At 47.5% G+C, this 14,513-nt stretch overlaps 1 long non-coding RNA gene across 1 annotated transcript in view; it reads right to left on the bottom strand.

The window, feature by feature from the left end:
- Positions 1–9,877, bottom strand: part of LOC107968840 (uncharacterized) — a 126,464-nt gene extending 116,587 nt beyond the window's left edge. Inside the window, exons 1-2 of the long non-coding RNA XR_008539794.2 lie at positions 9,625–9,877; positions 8,020–8,269 (exon numbers count right to left, since the gene is read on the bottom strand). This is a non-coding gene — a long non-coding RNA (uncharacterized LOC107968840). The remainder of the gene's footprint in view (positions 1–8,019; positions 8,270–9,624) is intronic.
- Between the last annotated feature and the right edge of the window lie 4,636 nt (positions 9,878–14,513).

The raw sequence follows: 14,513 nt of genomic DNA, 5'->3' as shown, positions 1-14,513 counted from the left end.
GTTAATTCAAGTGCAGTTGGTTTGAGGTATCAGGGAAAATCACATCTTTTTACCCTTCTATTTGCTAAGAATATCAGACACTACCTTGCCTTTCCCACTGCTATACAATTTCAATTCCAATTGTCTGTTTTCCATAGATTCTTGCAAAGATGCTATAAGGCGAACAGGTGAAATATTATTATCCTCCACCTACAAACTAAGAAAAAGAACCTGAATGACTGCCCGGGACTCCCTGGGTAGGAGAGAGGGGAGCTAACACCAGAGCCCAGGTCCCCAGCTCCCCACCCAGGGCTTCACTGCTTGGCTCCAGTCAATAAAATAGCACAGGTCTAAAGAGTCTAAAATCTGGAGATACCCACCAGAAAGGGATCCTTCTTTTGTTACAAAGGAAATATATCCAAAGGTTAGAATCAGGCCAGGCGCGGTGGCTCACACCTGTAATCTCAACACTTTGGGAGGCCAAGGCAGGTTGATCACTTGAGGTCAGGAGTTCGAGACTTGCCTGGCCAACATGGTGAATCCCCCATCTCTACTAAAAATACAAAAATTAGCGGGGAATGGTGGCAAGTGCCTGTAATCCCAGTTACTCGGTAGGCTGAGGCAAGAGAATCGCTTGAACCTGGGAGGCAGAGGTTGCAGTGAGCCGAGATTGCACCATTGCACTCCAGCCTGGGCGACAGAGTAAGACCCCGTCTCAAAAAAAAAAGAAAAAAAGGGTTGGAATCATGGACTTTAAAGCCCGACTGCCCAAGCTGGCCCCAGCTCCAGCCCTCACTACCCAGAGATCATGAGCATAGCTCCCTCTCTCTCAAGCTCCATTCCTCCAAGCCTGTAACACTGGGATAATAATAGTACCTACTTCTTACTCTTGTGAGTTTTAAATAAACAAATCCATGAAGAAGACTTGGCATGGCGTCTGGCATATAATAAAGGCTCGCTGAGATTTCTCTATGACTACCCTGTTATCACAGTTCTTTCCATTTAAACAGCCGCCTTCCAGGACTGTAATGCCAGGCTGCTGCCACAAGGTGGCACTGTTGTCTCTGGCCACCCTTCCTGAGTCGCTAAAGCTTCATTTCTCAGAATGCCAAGTTGAGTCAGGACGGAAGGAGAACCCAGAAAAAGATGACAGAGTCCGAGAACTCCAGCCAAAAACGTGACCTCCTTGTCACATCAAAAATGATGAAACTGCTTCCGTCTTTTATCTCTGCTCTTTCTTGTAGCTGGATTCCCACACCTCAGAATAGGCTGAAGCAGCTGGTAAAATTGGGCTGCCCAGCCCCAACCCCACACCACGGGCATAACTGGGCGGGGAGTCCTAGTGGAAGGTGATTGAATCCACTGCTGTAGAGAAGGTCTTCTAGGGCTGTAGCACGCTTACGCCTCACCTGGGCACCTTGTGAAAATGCAGATTGTGATTCTCAGCCTCTCTGTGCCTTATTTTCTTCATCTCAAAATAGGGAATAATAATGGCACCTACTTCAGGGAGTTATTATGCAGAAAAAAATGACAGCATGATCAATTAAGTGATTAATTGAATAAGCAGGACACATGGCGAGCGCCCTTGCAAGCTTTTATGTTAGAGAGAAAAAAAAGGTCAGGCTTGGGGCTGTGGGATGGGGCCTGGCACTGTGCATTTCTTTTTTGTTTGTTTGTTTTCGTTTTTGTTCTTTGAGACGAAGTCTTCACTCTGTAGCCCAAGCTGGAGTGCAGTGGTGCAATCTCAGCTTACCGCAACCTCCACCTCCGGGAGCTCAAGCGATTCTCGTGCCTCAGCCTCCCAAGTAGCTGGGACTACAGGCGCGTATCACCACGCCCAGCTAATTTTTTGTATGTCAGTAGAGACGGGGTTTCACCATGTTGCCCAGGGTGATCCCGAACTTCTGAGCTCAGGAGATCCGCCCGCCTCGGCCTCCCATTACAGGTGTGAGCCACCGCGCCCAGCCAGCACTGTGCATTTCTAACAAGCTCTTGGGTGAGGTCTGTGCTGCAGTTCCGGGCCCCATACTCTGAGGACCTGGCCCATTTGTGGCAAATGGAATTGGCGACCTCTTGGAAGTCAAGGCTGCAGTGAGCCGAGTTCCTTATGCATGCCGGTTCACCCAGCCGCACAACAGCCCTGTGAAATCAGTGTCATTGTTGCCGTTTTATGGATGATAAACGAAAACATTAAGTAACTGTCCCAAGGTTGTAACAGCTAATTATTAGCAGAGCCGGAACTCAAACACAATACACTTCTGCTAAATCAAATGTTATTGTTTTATGTTGAATTAAAGGAAACATGGCCCAGCTTTCCCTCCCTGACTTCCCAAGACAAAGAGAAAAGATCACGGAGGCAGCAGAGAGTGGAAAGGAGGGCAGCGCCTGGAGCCAAATCTATCGGACTCACAGTCTGTCCAGTCAGGAGCTGTGTGACCCTGACGAGTTGCTCAGCCTCTCTGTGCCTTATTTTCTTCATCTCAAAATAGGGAATAATAATGGCACCTACTTCGGGGAGTTATTATGCAGAAAAAGATGACAGCATGATCAATTAAGTGATAAATTAAATAAGCAGGGCACATAGTGAGTGCTCAGTCATTGTCTGCACCGAGGGCTTATGTCCAAGGCTGTGAGAACTGCAGGGACCCATGATCTCCACTTTGGGCTTTAGGGAGCTCACAGTCTGATGAGGGAGAGTGGGGAAAGTGATCGCAGAAGGCCCATCGGAGCACCCATGGGGAGCAATCACCACCACGCAGCTCAGCATAAGGCAGCCACCAGCACCCCACAGGAACTGTCCAAGCTCATCTGTATGTTCATCTGCTCCTACACTCCCCAAAAAAGTTTAACACCTTGAGTGAGTCCACTCATTATGGATGCAACGAGACCACAGAGGACATGAGATGGAGGCTGTGAATCCACTAGGCCCTTTGTTCCAAAAGACTCTTGCAGCAGGAGCTGACCACAACGCGAATGACTGCAGTGTGTAAAGACATGATTTGTACCATCAGGCCTCTAAATGCACACCTGCGACTTCACATGGTGCCTCAACAGTGATCCATTCCAAGGCCGGAGGAGAAACAGCCTCACATTTGCTGAGAGAAGGTGGCTGGTCTCAAATGTGGGGCCTGGCTGTTTTCAAGGGTGAGTCTAGACACTCTTTACTCTGTAGCTGCAGTTTAAACCCTGGGTAATTTGAGCCTGCTCATCTGGGTCATAGTTAACAATGTGTCTTCAAGAGACTGGAAACAAACTGCCCTTCAGGAAACAGGGTACAGTCTCAGCTACTCTGGACGCTGGGGTAGCAGGATCCCTTGAGCCCAGGAGTTCAAGGCTATAGTGCACTATGATTGCACCTGTGAATAGCCACTGCACTCCAGCCTGGGCAACATCGGGAGACCTCATCTCTAAAAATTAATAAAATAAATGCCCATCATTAGGGAACTAGTGAAAGAAATTGTAAAATAAGCTGCTTGAGCAGATAAAAACAATAGAATGTGGGGGCTCTCAATGTTCTTATATAGAAAGATTTCATCCTATGAAAATAACAAGCTACGGCTGGGCATGGTGGTTCACACCTGTAATCCCAGCACTTTGGGAAGCTGAGGCAGGCAGATCATCACCTGAGGTCAGGAGTTCGAGACCAGCTTGGCCAACATGGCGAAACCCCATCTCTACTAAAAATATAAAACTTAGCTGGGCATGGTGGCATGCACCTGTAATCCCAGCTACTAGGAGGCTGAGGCAGGAGAATTGTGTGAACCCAGGAGGTGGAGGTTGCAGTGAGCAGAGATCATGCTACTTCACTCCAGCCTGGGTGACAGATTGAGACTCCATCTCAAAAATAAAAATAAAAATAAATAAAATAAAATGTAGAAAGATAGTCCCAGCAACTAAGGAGTCTGAGGCAGGAGAATCACTTGAGCCCAGGAGTTTGAGGCTGAAGTGACCCTTGATCGTTCCACTGCACGCCAGCCTGGGCAACAGATTGAAACCCCAACGCACATACAAAAAAAAGGTGGAAAGATCCACAAAAAACAAACAGTAGTGGTTATCCCTAAGGGAGTCCACTAGGAAGACGGGGGACAGAGACAGAGAGAGCAGTGCAGATAGGAGCAGACCCAGTTGCCCCTGGTTGCCTTGTTATTGTTTTATGCTGAATTAAAGTAAACGTGGCCCAGCTTTCCCTCCCTGACTTCCCAAGACAAAGAGAAAAGGCCACAGAGGCAGCAGAGAGTAGAAAGGAGGGCAACGCCTGGAGCCAAACCTCCCGGACTCACAATCTGCCATTCAGGAGCTGTGTGACCCTGATGAGTTGCTCAGCCTCTCTGTGCCTTACTTTCTTCATCTCAAAATAGGGAATAATAATGGCACCTACTTCAGGGAGTTATAATGCAGAAAAAGATGACAGCATGATCAATTAAGTGATTAATTGAATAAGCAGGGCACATGGCGAGTGCCCTTGCAAGCTTTCATGTTAGAGAGAAAAAAAAGGTCAGGCTTGGGGCTGTGGGTGCTTACCAACTTTCTTTCGGTTCCCTCCAAAATCCCTCCCATCTGTGGGCGCCCTTCCACTGAATGCCTTTTTAAAAATTGTGGTATAAAAAAACACAACATAAAATATATAATCTTTACCACTTTCAACTGTACAGTTTGGTAACGTTAAGTGTATTCACACTGTTATGAATGTATTTTAATACTTATGTAATTTTTTTTTTTTTTTGAGATGGAGTCTCACTCTGTCACCAGGCCAGAGTGCAGTGGCACAATTTCAGCACACTGCAACCTCCACCTCACAGGTTCAAGCAATTCTTGTGCCTCAGCCTCCTGAGTAGCTGGGATTATAGGCACCTGGCCACCACACCAAGCTAATTTTTTTTGTATTTTTAGTCGAGACAGGGTTTCACCATGTTGGCCAGGATGGTCTCGATCTCCTGACCTCGTGATCCACCCGCCGCTGCCTCCCAAAGTACTAGGATTACAGGCGTGAGCCACCACGCCCAGCCCTGTGTTGCCTATTTAAGAAATCAATTTAAAAATCATTATGCCCTCATGCTACCTGACTTCAAACTGTACTACAAGGCTACTGATACCAAAACAGATATGTAGACCAATGGAACAGAACAGAGGCCTCAGAAATAACACCACACATCTATAACCATCTAATCTTCGACAAACCTAACAAAAACAAGCAATGGGGAAAGGATTCCCTATTTAATAAATGGTGCTGGGAAAGCTGGCTAGCCATATGCAGAAAACTGAAACTGGACCCCTTCCTTACACCTTATACAAAAATTAACTCAAGATGGATTAAAGACTTACATGTAAAACCTAAAACCATAAAAACCCTAGAAGAAAACCTAGGCAATACCATTCAGGACATAGGCATGGACAAAGACTTCATGACTAAAACACTAAAAGGAATTGCAACAAAAGCCAAAATTGACAAATGGGAGCTAATTAAACTAAAGAGCTTCTGCACAGCAAAAGAAACTATCATCAGAATGAACAGGCAACCAACAGCATGGGAGAAAATTTTTGCAATCTATCCATCTGACAAAGGTCTTATATCCATAATCTACAAGGAACTTAAACAAATTTACGAGAAAAAAACAAACAACCCCATTAAAAATTGGACGAAGGATATGAACGGACACTTCTCAAAAGAAGACATTTATGTGGCCAACAAACATATGAAAAAAAGCTCATCATCACTGGTCATTAGAGAAATGCAAATCAAAACCACAATGAGATACCATCTCACGCCAGTTAGAACGGTGATCATTAAAAAGTCAGGAAACAACAGATGCTGGAGAGGATGTGGAGAAATAGGAATGCTTTTACACTGTTGGTGAGTGTGTAAATTAGCTCAACCATTGTGGAAGACAGTGTGGCGATTCCTCAAAGATCTAGAACCAGAAATACCATTTGACCCAGCAATCCCATTACCGGGTATATACCCAAAGGATTATAAATCATTCTGTCATAAAGACACATGCACACGTACGTTTATTGCAGCACTATTTACAATAGCAAAAACTTGGAACCAACCCAAATACCCATCAATGATAGACTGGATAAAGAAAACGTGGCATATATACACCATGTAATACTATGCAGCCATAAAAAAGAGTGTGATCATGTCCTTTGTAGGGACATGGATAAAGTTGGAAACCATCAGTCTCAGCAAACTAACACAGGAACAGAAAACCAAACACTGCATGTTCTCACTCATAAGTGAGAGTTGAACAATGAGAACACATGGACACAGGGAGGGGAACATCACACACCGGGGCGTGTCAGAGGATGGGGGGTAAGGGGAGGGAGAGTATTAGGACAAATACTTAATGCATGTGGGACTTAAAACCTAGATGACAGGTTGATAGGTGCAGCAAACCACCATGGCACATGTATACCTGTGTAACAAACCTTCACGTTCTGCACATGTATCCCAGAACTTAAAGTCAAATTAGAAAAAAAAAGAAGAAAAAAAAATCATTATGCCCAAATACATCATTGATGTCTATTTCAGTTGAGTAAAGAGACTTGTTATACTGGGAAAGAGAAAAAAAGGGGAACATGTACCCTGAAATCATACTGAACTGAATTCAAATCCTGTCCCTGCCATTTACTGGCATTGGAAAAGTCAAGTAAGTTCTCTAAGTCTTTGTCTCCCCATTCTTTTTTTTTTTTTTTTTCAAGACAGGGTCTTGCTCTGTCGCCCAGGCTGAATAGTGCAGTGGCTCAATCTCGGGTCACTGCGGCCTTGACCTCCCCGGCTCCAGCAATCTTCCCACCTCAGCCTCCCGAGTAACTGGGACTACAGGCATGCGCCATGTCTGGCTAGTTTTTGTACTTTTGGTAGAGACAAGGTTTCGCCATGTTACCCAGGCTTCCCCGTTCTTCAAAATGCACATGAAAATGATGTCCATCAAAGCATTCCCGGGAGCATTAAATGAGAATTCTTGTAAAGCAAGGAGCACATAATCTAGCCCAAGAGCGCTGCGAGTTCACAGTGACTCTTTATTTTGCACTGCACTTGGAAGAATGTTGGACAAAGCGGGTGCCTTGGAAGCCAGGGCAGGAGTTCTCAACCTATGGAGCACCAGGAACACCTGGGGTTCCTGTTAAAAATATCCATGCCAAGAGTCCCACCCCAAACCCACTGAGCCAGAATCTAATAGAGGTGGATGGAACCTGAGCTACTGTATTTTAACACCCTGCCCCTCTTTTTTTTTTTTTTTTTTTTTTTTGAGGTCGAGTCTCGTTCTATCACCCAGGCTGGAGTGCAGTGGCGGATCTCTGCTCACCACAACCTCCGCCTCCCGGGTTCAAGCGATTCTCTTTCCTCAGCCTCCCGGGTAGGTGGGACTACAGGCACGCGCCACCATGCCCTGCTAATTTTTGTATTTTTAGTAGAGACGGGGTTTCACTATGTTGGCCAGGCTGGTCTCGAACTCCTGACCTCGTGATCCGCGCCGCCCCCCCTCCCCCCGCCCAAGGCCTCCCAAAGTGCTGGGATTACAGGCGTGAGCCACCGCTCCCAGCCCACCCTACCCCTTTAATTCGGGCACATCAAAGCTGAGAACAGCTAGGTGGAGATGCCCTGTGTCCTTGGGTGTCACTTCTGGGCCTCCGGAGGTGGCAGGCCCAGGGAGACTGACGTGCTAAGGTTGTCGTTCTAGATGCTGAGAAGTTCTGAAGTCATCGCCAGAGAGTGTTAAGAAAGAGAGCTTTGGGGAGTAATTTCCCTCATGTGACCTGAGGGCGGGGGTAGGGATGGAGGAAGTCGCCCTCCCCGCTCTGACATCTGATCAACTTCTGTCCACTTGAAGCAGCAAAAAGAGGGTGCAAAGTCCCCGTTGCATTTTACTGAGCTTCTGATGCACTCCCCCACTCCCCAGCTGCTCTCTCCACATTCGAGGAAGCAGCGCGGGTAGCAGCTGACCCAGTCGCCCCTGGTTGCCTGGAAGTGCCCTTCCAAGCTTTTTTGTCAGAGAGAAAAAAAAAAAAGCCAAGCTCGGGGCTGTGGGTGCTTACCAACTTTCTTTCGGTTCCCTCCGAAATCCCTCCCATTTGTGGGAGGCTTTTTCTGCCAGTCACCCACGTCCGTTTGGTTTGCATCCCAATTCGGCCTTGCCACCGGCTCCCAGAAGCTCTGCGTGCTGCGGGTGGCCCCGGAGTCTACCGCGAGGTGGAAAGAGCTGGGACGGCCTCGCAGACTGCGCTGGCGCCGCGGGAACAGCAGGTGGCGCCACGGACCCAAGGCGCCCTGAGCCGGGAGCGCTTCCTGGAGAGAGCAGGAGTGTCTGTGTTCACAGGAGCTCAATAAATGCTTGATAGGTATGTGTGAGAGCTGAAAGTTTCCCGCTGCACTCTGTGTCCAGGTCTAAGCAGAAAAGCTGGCAGGAGGGTGAAAAAGCGAGTGTCCAGGGGTGGGAGTTGAACAATGGGAACACATGGACACCAGGGGTGGGAGTTGAACAATGGGAACACAGGGACACAGGGAGAGGAACATCACACACCGGGTCCTATCGGTGGGTGGGGGGCAAGCGGAGGGGGAGCATTAGGACAAGTACCTAATGCATGCGGGGTTTAAAACCTAGATGACGGGTTGATAGGTGCAGCAAACCACCATGGCACATGTATGCCTATGTAACAAGCCTGCACGTTCTGTACATGTATCCCAGAACTTAAAGTCAAATAAAAATTAAAATTAAAATTAAAAAAAAAAAAGCGAGTGTCTCCGCAGGAAGGGCGGGCGGACCCTCCGCCTTGCAGAAATGGGCAAGCCTGGCCCGGGAGCAGGGAAGGCCGCGCAGCACCAGGAGCGGAGGGGCCAGGACTCGGTCGCCAGCTCGGTGGTCTTAGACCCTACACGGGCTTCCCCAAAGACCTGCGGCTGCTAGCAACCCCCACCCCAGGGACAGAGTCCTCGGTCCTGGGGCACCAACTGAGAATTTCCCACTCTGAGTCATTTACATCCCCTTGATGATTTTGGACGTACCTACATGTCACCTGAAATATGACTCAGTTATTTTTTTTCTTCAACTCAACTGTTTAAAGTTAAATGTAGGCCAGGTACAGTGGCTCATGCCTGTAATCCCAACAGTTTGGGAAACCCAGGCTGGAGGATCTCTTGAGGTCAGAAATTTGAGAGCAACCTGGGCAACATAGCAAGACCTCATTTCTCAAAAAACAAAAGAAAAAATTCAGAGCAGGAGTGTAAGTTTATTTAAAAGGCTTTAGAACAGGAAAGAAAGGAAAGGAAAGTACTCTTGGAAGAGACCCAAGCAGGCACCGACATCAAATGCCCATTTTTTTTAATTAGCCAGGTGCAGTGGTGCACACCTGTAGTCCCAGCTACTCAGGAGGCTGAGGTAGGAGAATCGCTTGAGCTTAGGGGTTAGTTCAAGGCTGCAGTGAGCCGAGATCATACCATTGCACTCCAGCCTGGGCGACAGAGCAAGACTCTGTCTCTAAAATAAACAAACAAGAGTTATCTGTATTTAAAAAAAAAAAGTAAATAAGTAGAGCTAAATATAAGGGAAATAGTTTATTGCTATACTAACTAGAAGCCCAGTATTTCTCACCAAAACATAAGAGAACTATAAACATAAATACACAACAGTGATGATTTCTTACAAGTCTGGCAGTTTACCGCTGAAAAGCAACTGGTATCTCATCAGTGCTGTGTTTTCCACACTTGAGGAAAATCAGGGATTCCAGCGCAGAAACCAACAGGAACTCTGAATGAAATGAGGTAACAGGTGGTGAAAGGAAAGCCAAGCAAAGCCCGAGAGAGAGGGGTTCAACCCTGACCGACATTCTGTGCCGGGCAGCAGATTCCAGGGCTTCTTGCAAGATGCACATTCTTCCGGAAACTGCAAGTTATTTTTGACTGGTAAGCTGGAGGGGAAGGGTAGAGGCCCAGTTTCCTGTGAGCCCGCCCCACCCCTGAGGTCTGACGCCAAGCTGATGGCATCACAGGGTCAGGTAGTCCCAAGAGGTCACCTGGCTGGCCTCCCATATCTGGTGACCAATCACCTGTCCCACAACCTTCTTGAGGGGTCTTCCTCCCTCTGCCCCAGTGCATTGCTGCTGTGGAGGCAGCTGCAGGGAGGCAGGACCCAGGGCAGCTGGCCAGACAAGTGAGTGCAGGGAAGATAGAGGAGGTGGAGTGGCCCTTCCCCAGACACAGCTTCAGTGAGCCTGTGATTGAAGAGGTGTCTGCACTGGGTTATGCTGTAGGGAAAGATAACCATGGGACTGTGGGCAAGGCACTTCCCCTCTTGCTCTTGGTTTCCTCTTCTGTAAATTAAAGAAGGTGGGTCAAACAGGACCTTGTAGTGAAGAGTCGTCTCCAAGCACCTCTCCAGCCTGAGACTTGGGGCTGTTAGAGGGAGGAATTGCCTGGCCAACCGTGTCTTTCAGTGCATGCAGTTGGTTTTTTTTTTTCTTTTAAAGACAGGGTCTTGCTCTGTTGCCCAGGCTGGAATGCAGTGGCCTGATCATGGCTCACTGCAGCCTCGAAATCCTGGGCTCAAGTGATCCTCCCACCTCAGCCTCCCAAGTAGCTGGGACTACAGGCACCCACCACCATGCCCAGGTAGTTATTTTATGGTTTACAGAGATAGGGCCTTGCTGTGGTGCCCAGTCTGGTTTGCAAGAGTTTTGTAACAAAGTGTGCAAATGGTCTCTCCTATTATTTCAGAGAACCAAGAGCCCATGGTCAAGTAGAAAGAGCACCCTCCCCACTGTGTGTGTCCTGCAATCCTGGAATATGGAAAGGCCATTTGTACCACCTTGCCCTGGAGCTCTTTAAGTCAAGAAATCCCAATTATTGATCCTGGGCAGTCCCTAAACTAGCCTGGTATGAGTTTGGGAGTGGGAGAGTTCAAGGGGAGCCAAGGCATGCCTCTGCCCCTCTAGTTCTGCCAGGAAGTCTTCAATATTGCACACCCGCTGTGACAGTCCTGGCTCAGTCCCTTCCTAGTAGTGGGGACTGCAGTCAAGTTAATTAATCTCTCTAAGCCTCAGTTTCTTAATCTGTAAAATGGGCATAACACCTACTTCATAGAATTGTTTGTTGTGGCTAAATGAGATCATTCATGTAGAGTCAGTCAATCAGTATTTGCTGAACACCTACTGTTCTAAGTGCTTGGTGCATAGCCTAGTTCCTTGTACAGGATTAGGCATGCAGGGAGTTTTGGAAAAGCAATGAATATACGTGTATATATGTGTGTGTGTGTATATATATATATGTATATGTTTATATAGAATATCTTCCATACCACAGCAATTCCATTCAATCCCCTCTTTCAAACATGAAGGGGCTGGGCTTCCTCTTGGCATGGTAGCCAGGTTCCAAGCAAGACTATTTCACCAGCAAGTGTTCCAAGAAAAAGGAAGTAGAAGCTTTCATCTTCCTAAGCTTGATCTTGGAAGTTCTGGAACATCACTTCCACTGAATTCTATTAGTCAATGAAGTCACAAGACCAGTCCAGATTCTTAAAGAGAAGTATGCACATGCAGGAAGGAAGGAATTTCTGAGGACCATCTTTGGAAACTACCTAACACAGACAAGGAATAGAAAAAGCCTGGTTTCCTGTGAGCCCGCCCCACCCCTGAGTTCTGATGCCAAGCTGATGGCATCACAGGGTCAGGTGGTCCCAAGAGGTCACCCGGCTGGCCTCCCATATATGGTGACTGATCACCTGTCCCGCTTCCTTCCTGAGGGGTCTTCCTGCCTCTGCCCCAGTGCATTGCTGCTGTGGAGGCAGCTGCAAGGAGGCAGGACCCAGGGCAGCTGGCCAGGCAAGTGAATGCAGGGAAGATAGAGGAGGTAGAGTGGCCCTTCCCTAGACACACCCTCAGTGAGCCTATGATTGAAGAGGTATCTGCACTGGGTTATGCTGTAGGGAAAGATAACCATGGAACTGTGGGCAAGGCACTTCCCCTCTTGCTCCTGGTTTCATCTTCTGTAAATTAAAGAGGGTGGGTCAGACAGGGCCTTATAGTGAAGAGTCACCTCCAAGCGCCTCTCCAGCCTGAGACTTGGGGCTGTTAGAGGGAAGAATTGCCAGCAGTTGCTCACTGACACTGTAACATTTATTCATTTGTTCATTCATTCATTGCCTGCCTTCCCCTCTCATATGTAAGCTGATGAGAACAGACATTGCTTTGTTTAGTGTTATATTCCCAGCACTTAGAATAATGCTTGGCACTTAGTAGGTGCTCAGTAAATATTTGTTGAATGAATGAATCAATCAATTAAGTAATCAATTATTCAATTGTCCTAACCAGCCACAGGAAGTTGAGTAGGACAAGGAGGTTTCATGGAAGAAGTGAGAATGGGGCTGGGCTTTAAAGACAGGTAGGCCTGGCAAGAATGTGTTCTATTGATGAGCCAATGAGAAGCAGTGAGAGATAGTGGGCTGATGCCCCAGTCACCTTGGTGGACACACAACCAACCACAAACCCTTAACTAATTGTTCTTTCACACCCCATACAGGGAGCTGAGAAGCCTTCATTAGATTTGATGTGTGTGTGTCCCATGGAGTATGTAGAAAGAGGATGCCAAATTTTTTTTTTTTTTTGAGATAGGGTTTTACTCTATTACCCAGGCTAGAGTGCAGTGGTACAATCATGGCTCACTGCAATCTCAACCTTCCAAGCTCAATCCATCCTCCCACCACAGCCTCCCAAGTAGCTAAGACCACTCTGCCTAGCTTTTTTTTTTTTCTTTTTTCTTTTTTTTGAGACAGAGTCTTGTACTCTCACCCAGGCTGGAGTGCAGTGGTACAATCTTGGCTCACTGCTGCCTCCACCTCCTAGGTTCAAGTTATTCTCCTGCCTCAGCCTTCTGAGTAGCTGGGATTACAGGTGCACACCACCGCACTTGGCTAATTTTTGTATTTTTAGTAAAGACAGGGTTTCAGCCGGGCACGGTGGCTCACGCCTGTAATCCCAGCACTTTGGGAGGCCGAGGCAGGCAGATAATGAGGTCAGGAAATCGAGACCATCCTGGCTAACAGGGTGAAACCTTGTCTCTACTAAAAATACAAAAAATTAGCTGGGTGTGGTGGTGGGCGCCTGTAGTCCCAGCTACTCAGGAGGCTGAGGCAGGAGAATGGCTTGAACCTGGGAGGCGGAGCTTGCAGTGAGCTGAGATTGGGCCACTGCACTCCAACCTGGGTGACAGAGAGAGACACTGTCTCAAAAGAAAAGAAAAGAAAAGAAAAAGACAGGGTTTCACCATGTTGGCTGGGTTGGTCTCGAACTCCTGACCTCAGGTGATCCGCCCGCCTCAGCCTCCCAAAGTGCTGGGATTACAGCCATGAGCCACTGTCCCCAGCCTAATTTTTTATGATCTTTTGCAGAGATGGGGGGGGAGGGTCTTGCTATGTGCCCCATGCTGGTCTTGAACTTCTGGGCTCAAGCAGTCCACCCACCTCAGCTTCCCAAAGTGCTAGGATTACAGGCATGAGCCACTGCACCTGGCTGAATGCTGAATTATTAGCTCAGCCCTAGGGGCAGGGCTTTCTCTGAATTATCTCTGTAGAACAATCATTTTCAACTGGGGACAGTTTTGACATTAGACAATGTCTGGTGAGGTTTTCTTGTCACACCGGGTGTAGGGGAGTGGTTGTTATTGTCATCTAGTGAGTAGAGGATAGGGATTCTGCTAAACATCCTACAATTCACAAGACAGGTCCCTACAACAAAGAATTATCTCACCCAAAATGTCAATTGTGCCCCTGTTGAGAAATCCTAGCTGTAGAGGGTGATGGGAAAATTCTTTGAATTAGAAACATTTGGGAGCTGGCAGACAGCCGACAATCTCTGTAGTAGCACTTGGCAGAGAGCTGCATTCCCACCTAAGGACTGCGTGTTATAAATAGCTCCTCTCGGTATTGTGGCAGTTGTAGCAGTTTGAATCAATGTCAGAGGAGTTTCAATACATGGATAATAAAAACGCAAAGGAAATATATAAAGGGAGAGAATAAAAGACTAGAAGCAGCAGACGCATTGAGGTTTTCCTGCAGCTAAGGAGAAGCACGCCCTCCACCCTTGAATGGAGAGATTCTTCCTCCAAAATAGCTCTCAGATTCCTCCACTCCCTCCCCACTGCAACTTCCCTGGTCCAAGCCCCCATCCTCTGGCACCTAGACCAATACTGCCACTGGGAAGAAAAAAGAAAAAAAAAAAATATATATATATATATATGTTTATATAGAATATCTTCCATGCCACAGCAATTCCATCCAATCCCCTTTCTCAAACATGAAGGGGGGTGGAACACGAGGTCAGGAGATCAAGATCATCCTGGCTAACACGGTGAAACCCCATCTTTACTAAAAATACAAAAACAAAATTAGCCGGGCGTGGTGGCGGGCGCCTATAGTCCCAGCTACCAGGGAGGCTGAGGCAGGAGAATGGCGTGAACCCAAGAGGCGGAGCTTGCAGTGAGCCGAGATCGCACCAGTGCACTCCAGCCTAGGTGACAGAGCGAGACTCCGTCTCAAAAAAAA

The sequence above is a fragment of the Pan troglodytes genome, chromosome 18 (genome assembly GCF_028858775.2).
Source record: "Pan troglodytes isolate AG18354 chromosome 18, NHGRI_mPanTro3-v2.0_pri, whole genome shotgun sequence".
NCBI classification, from domain to species: domain Eukaryota; kingdom Metazoa; phylum Chordata; class Mammalia; order Primates; family Hominidae; genus Pan; species Pan troglodytes.
Note: the sequence above shows the minus strand (reverse complement) of the source record. Positions and strands in the feature narration are given on the sequence as shown.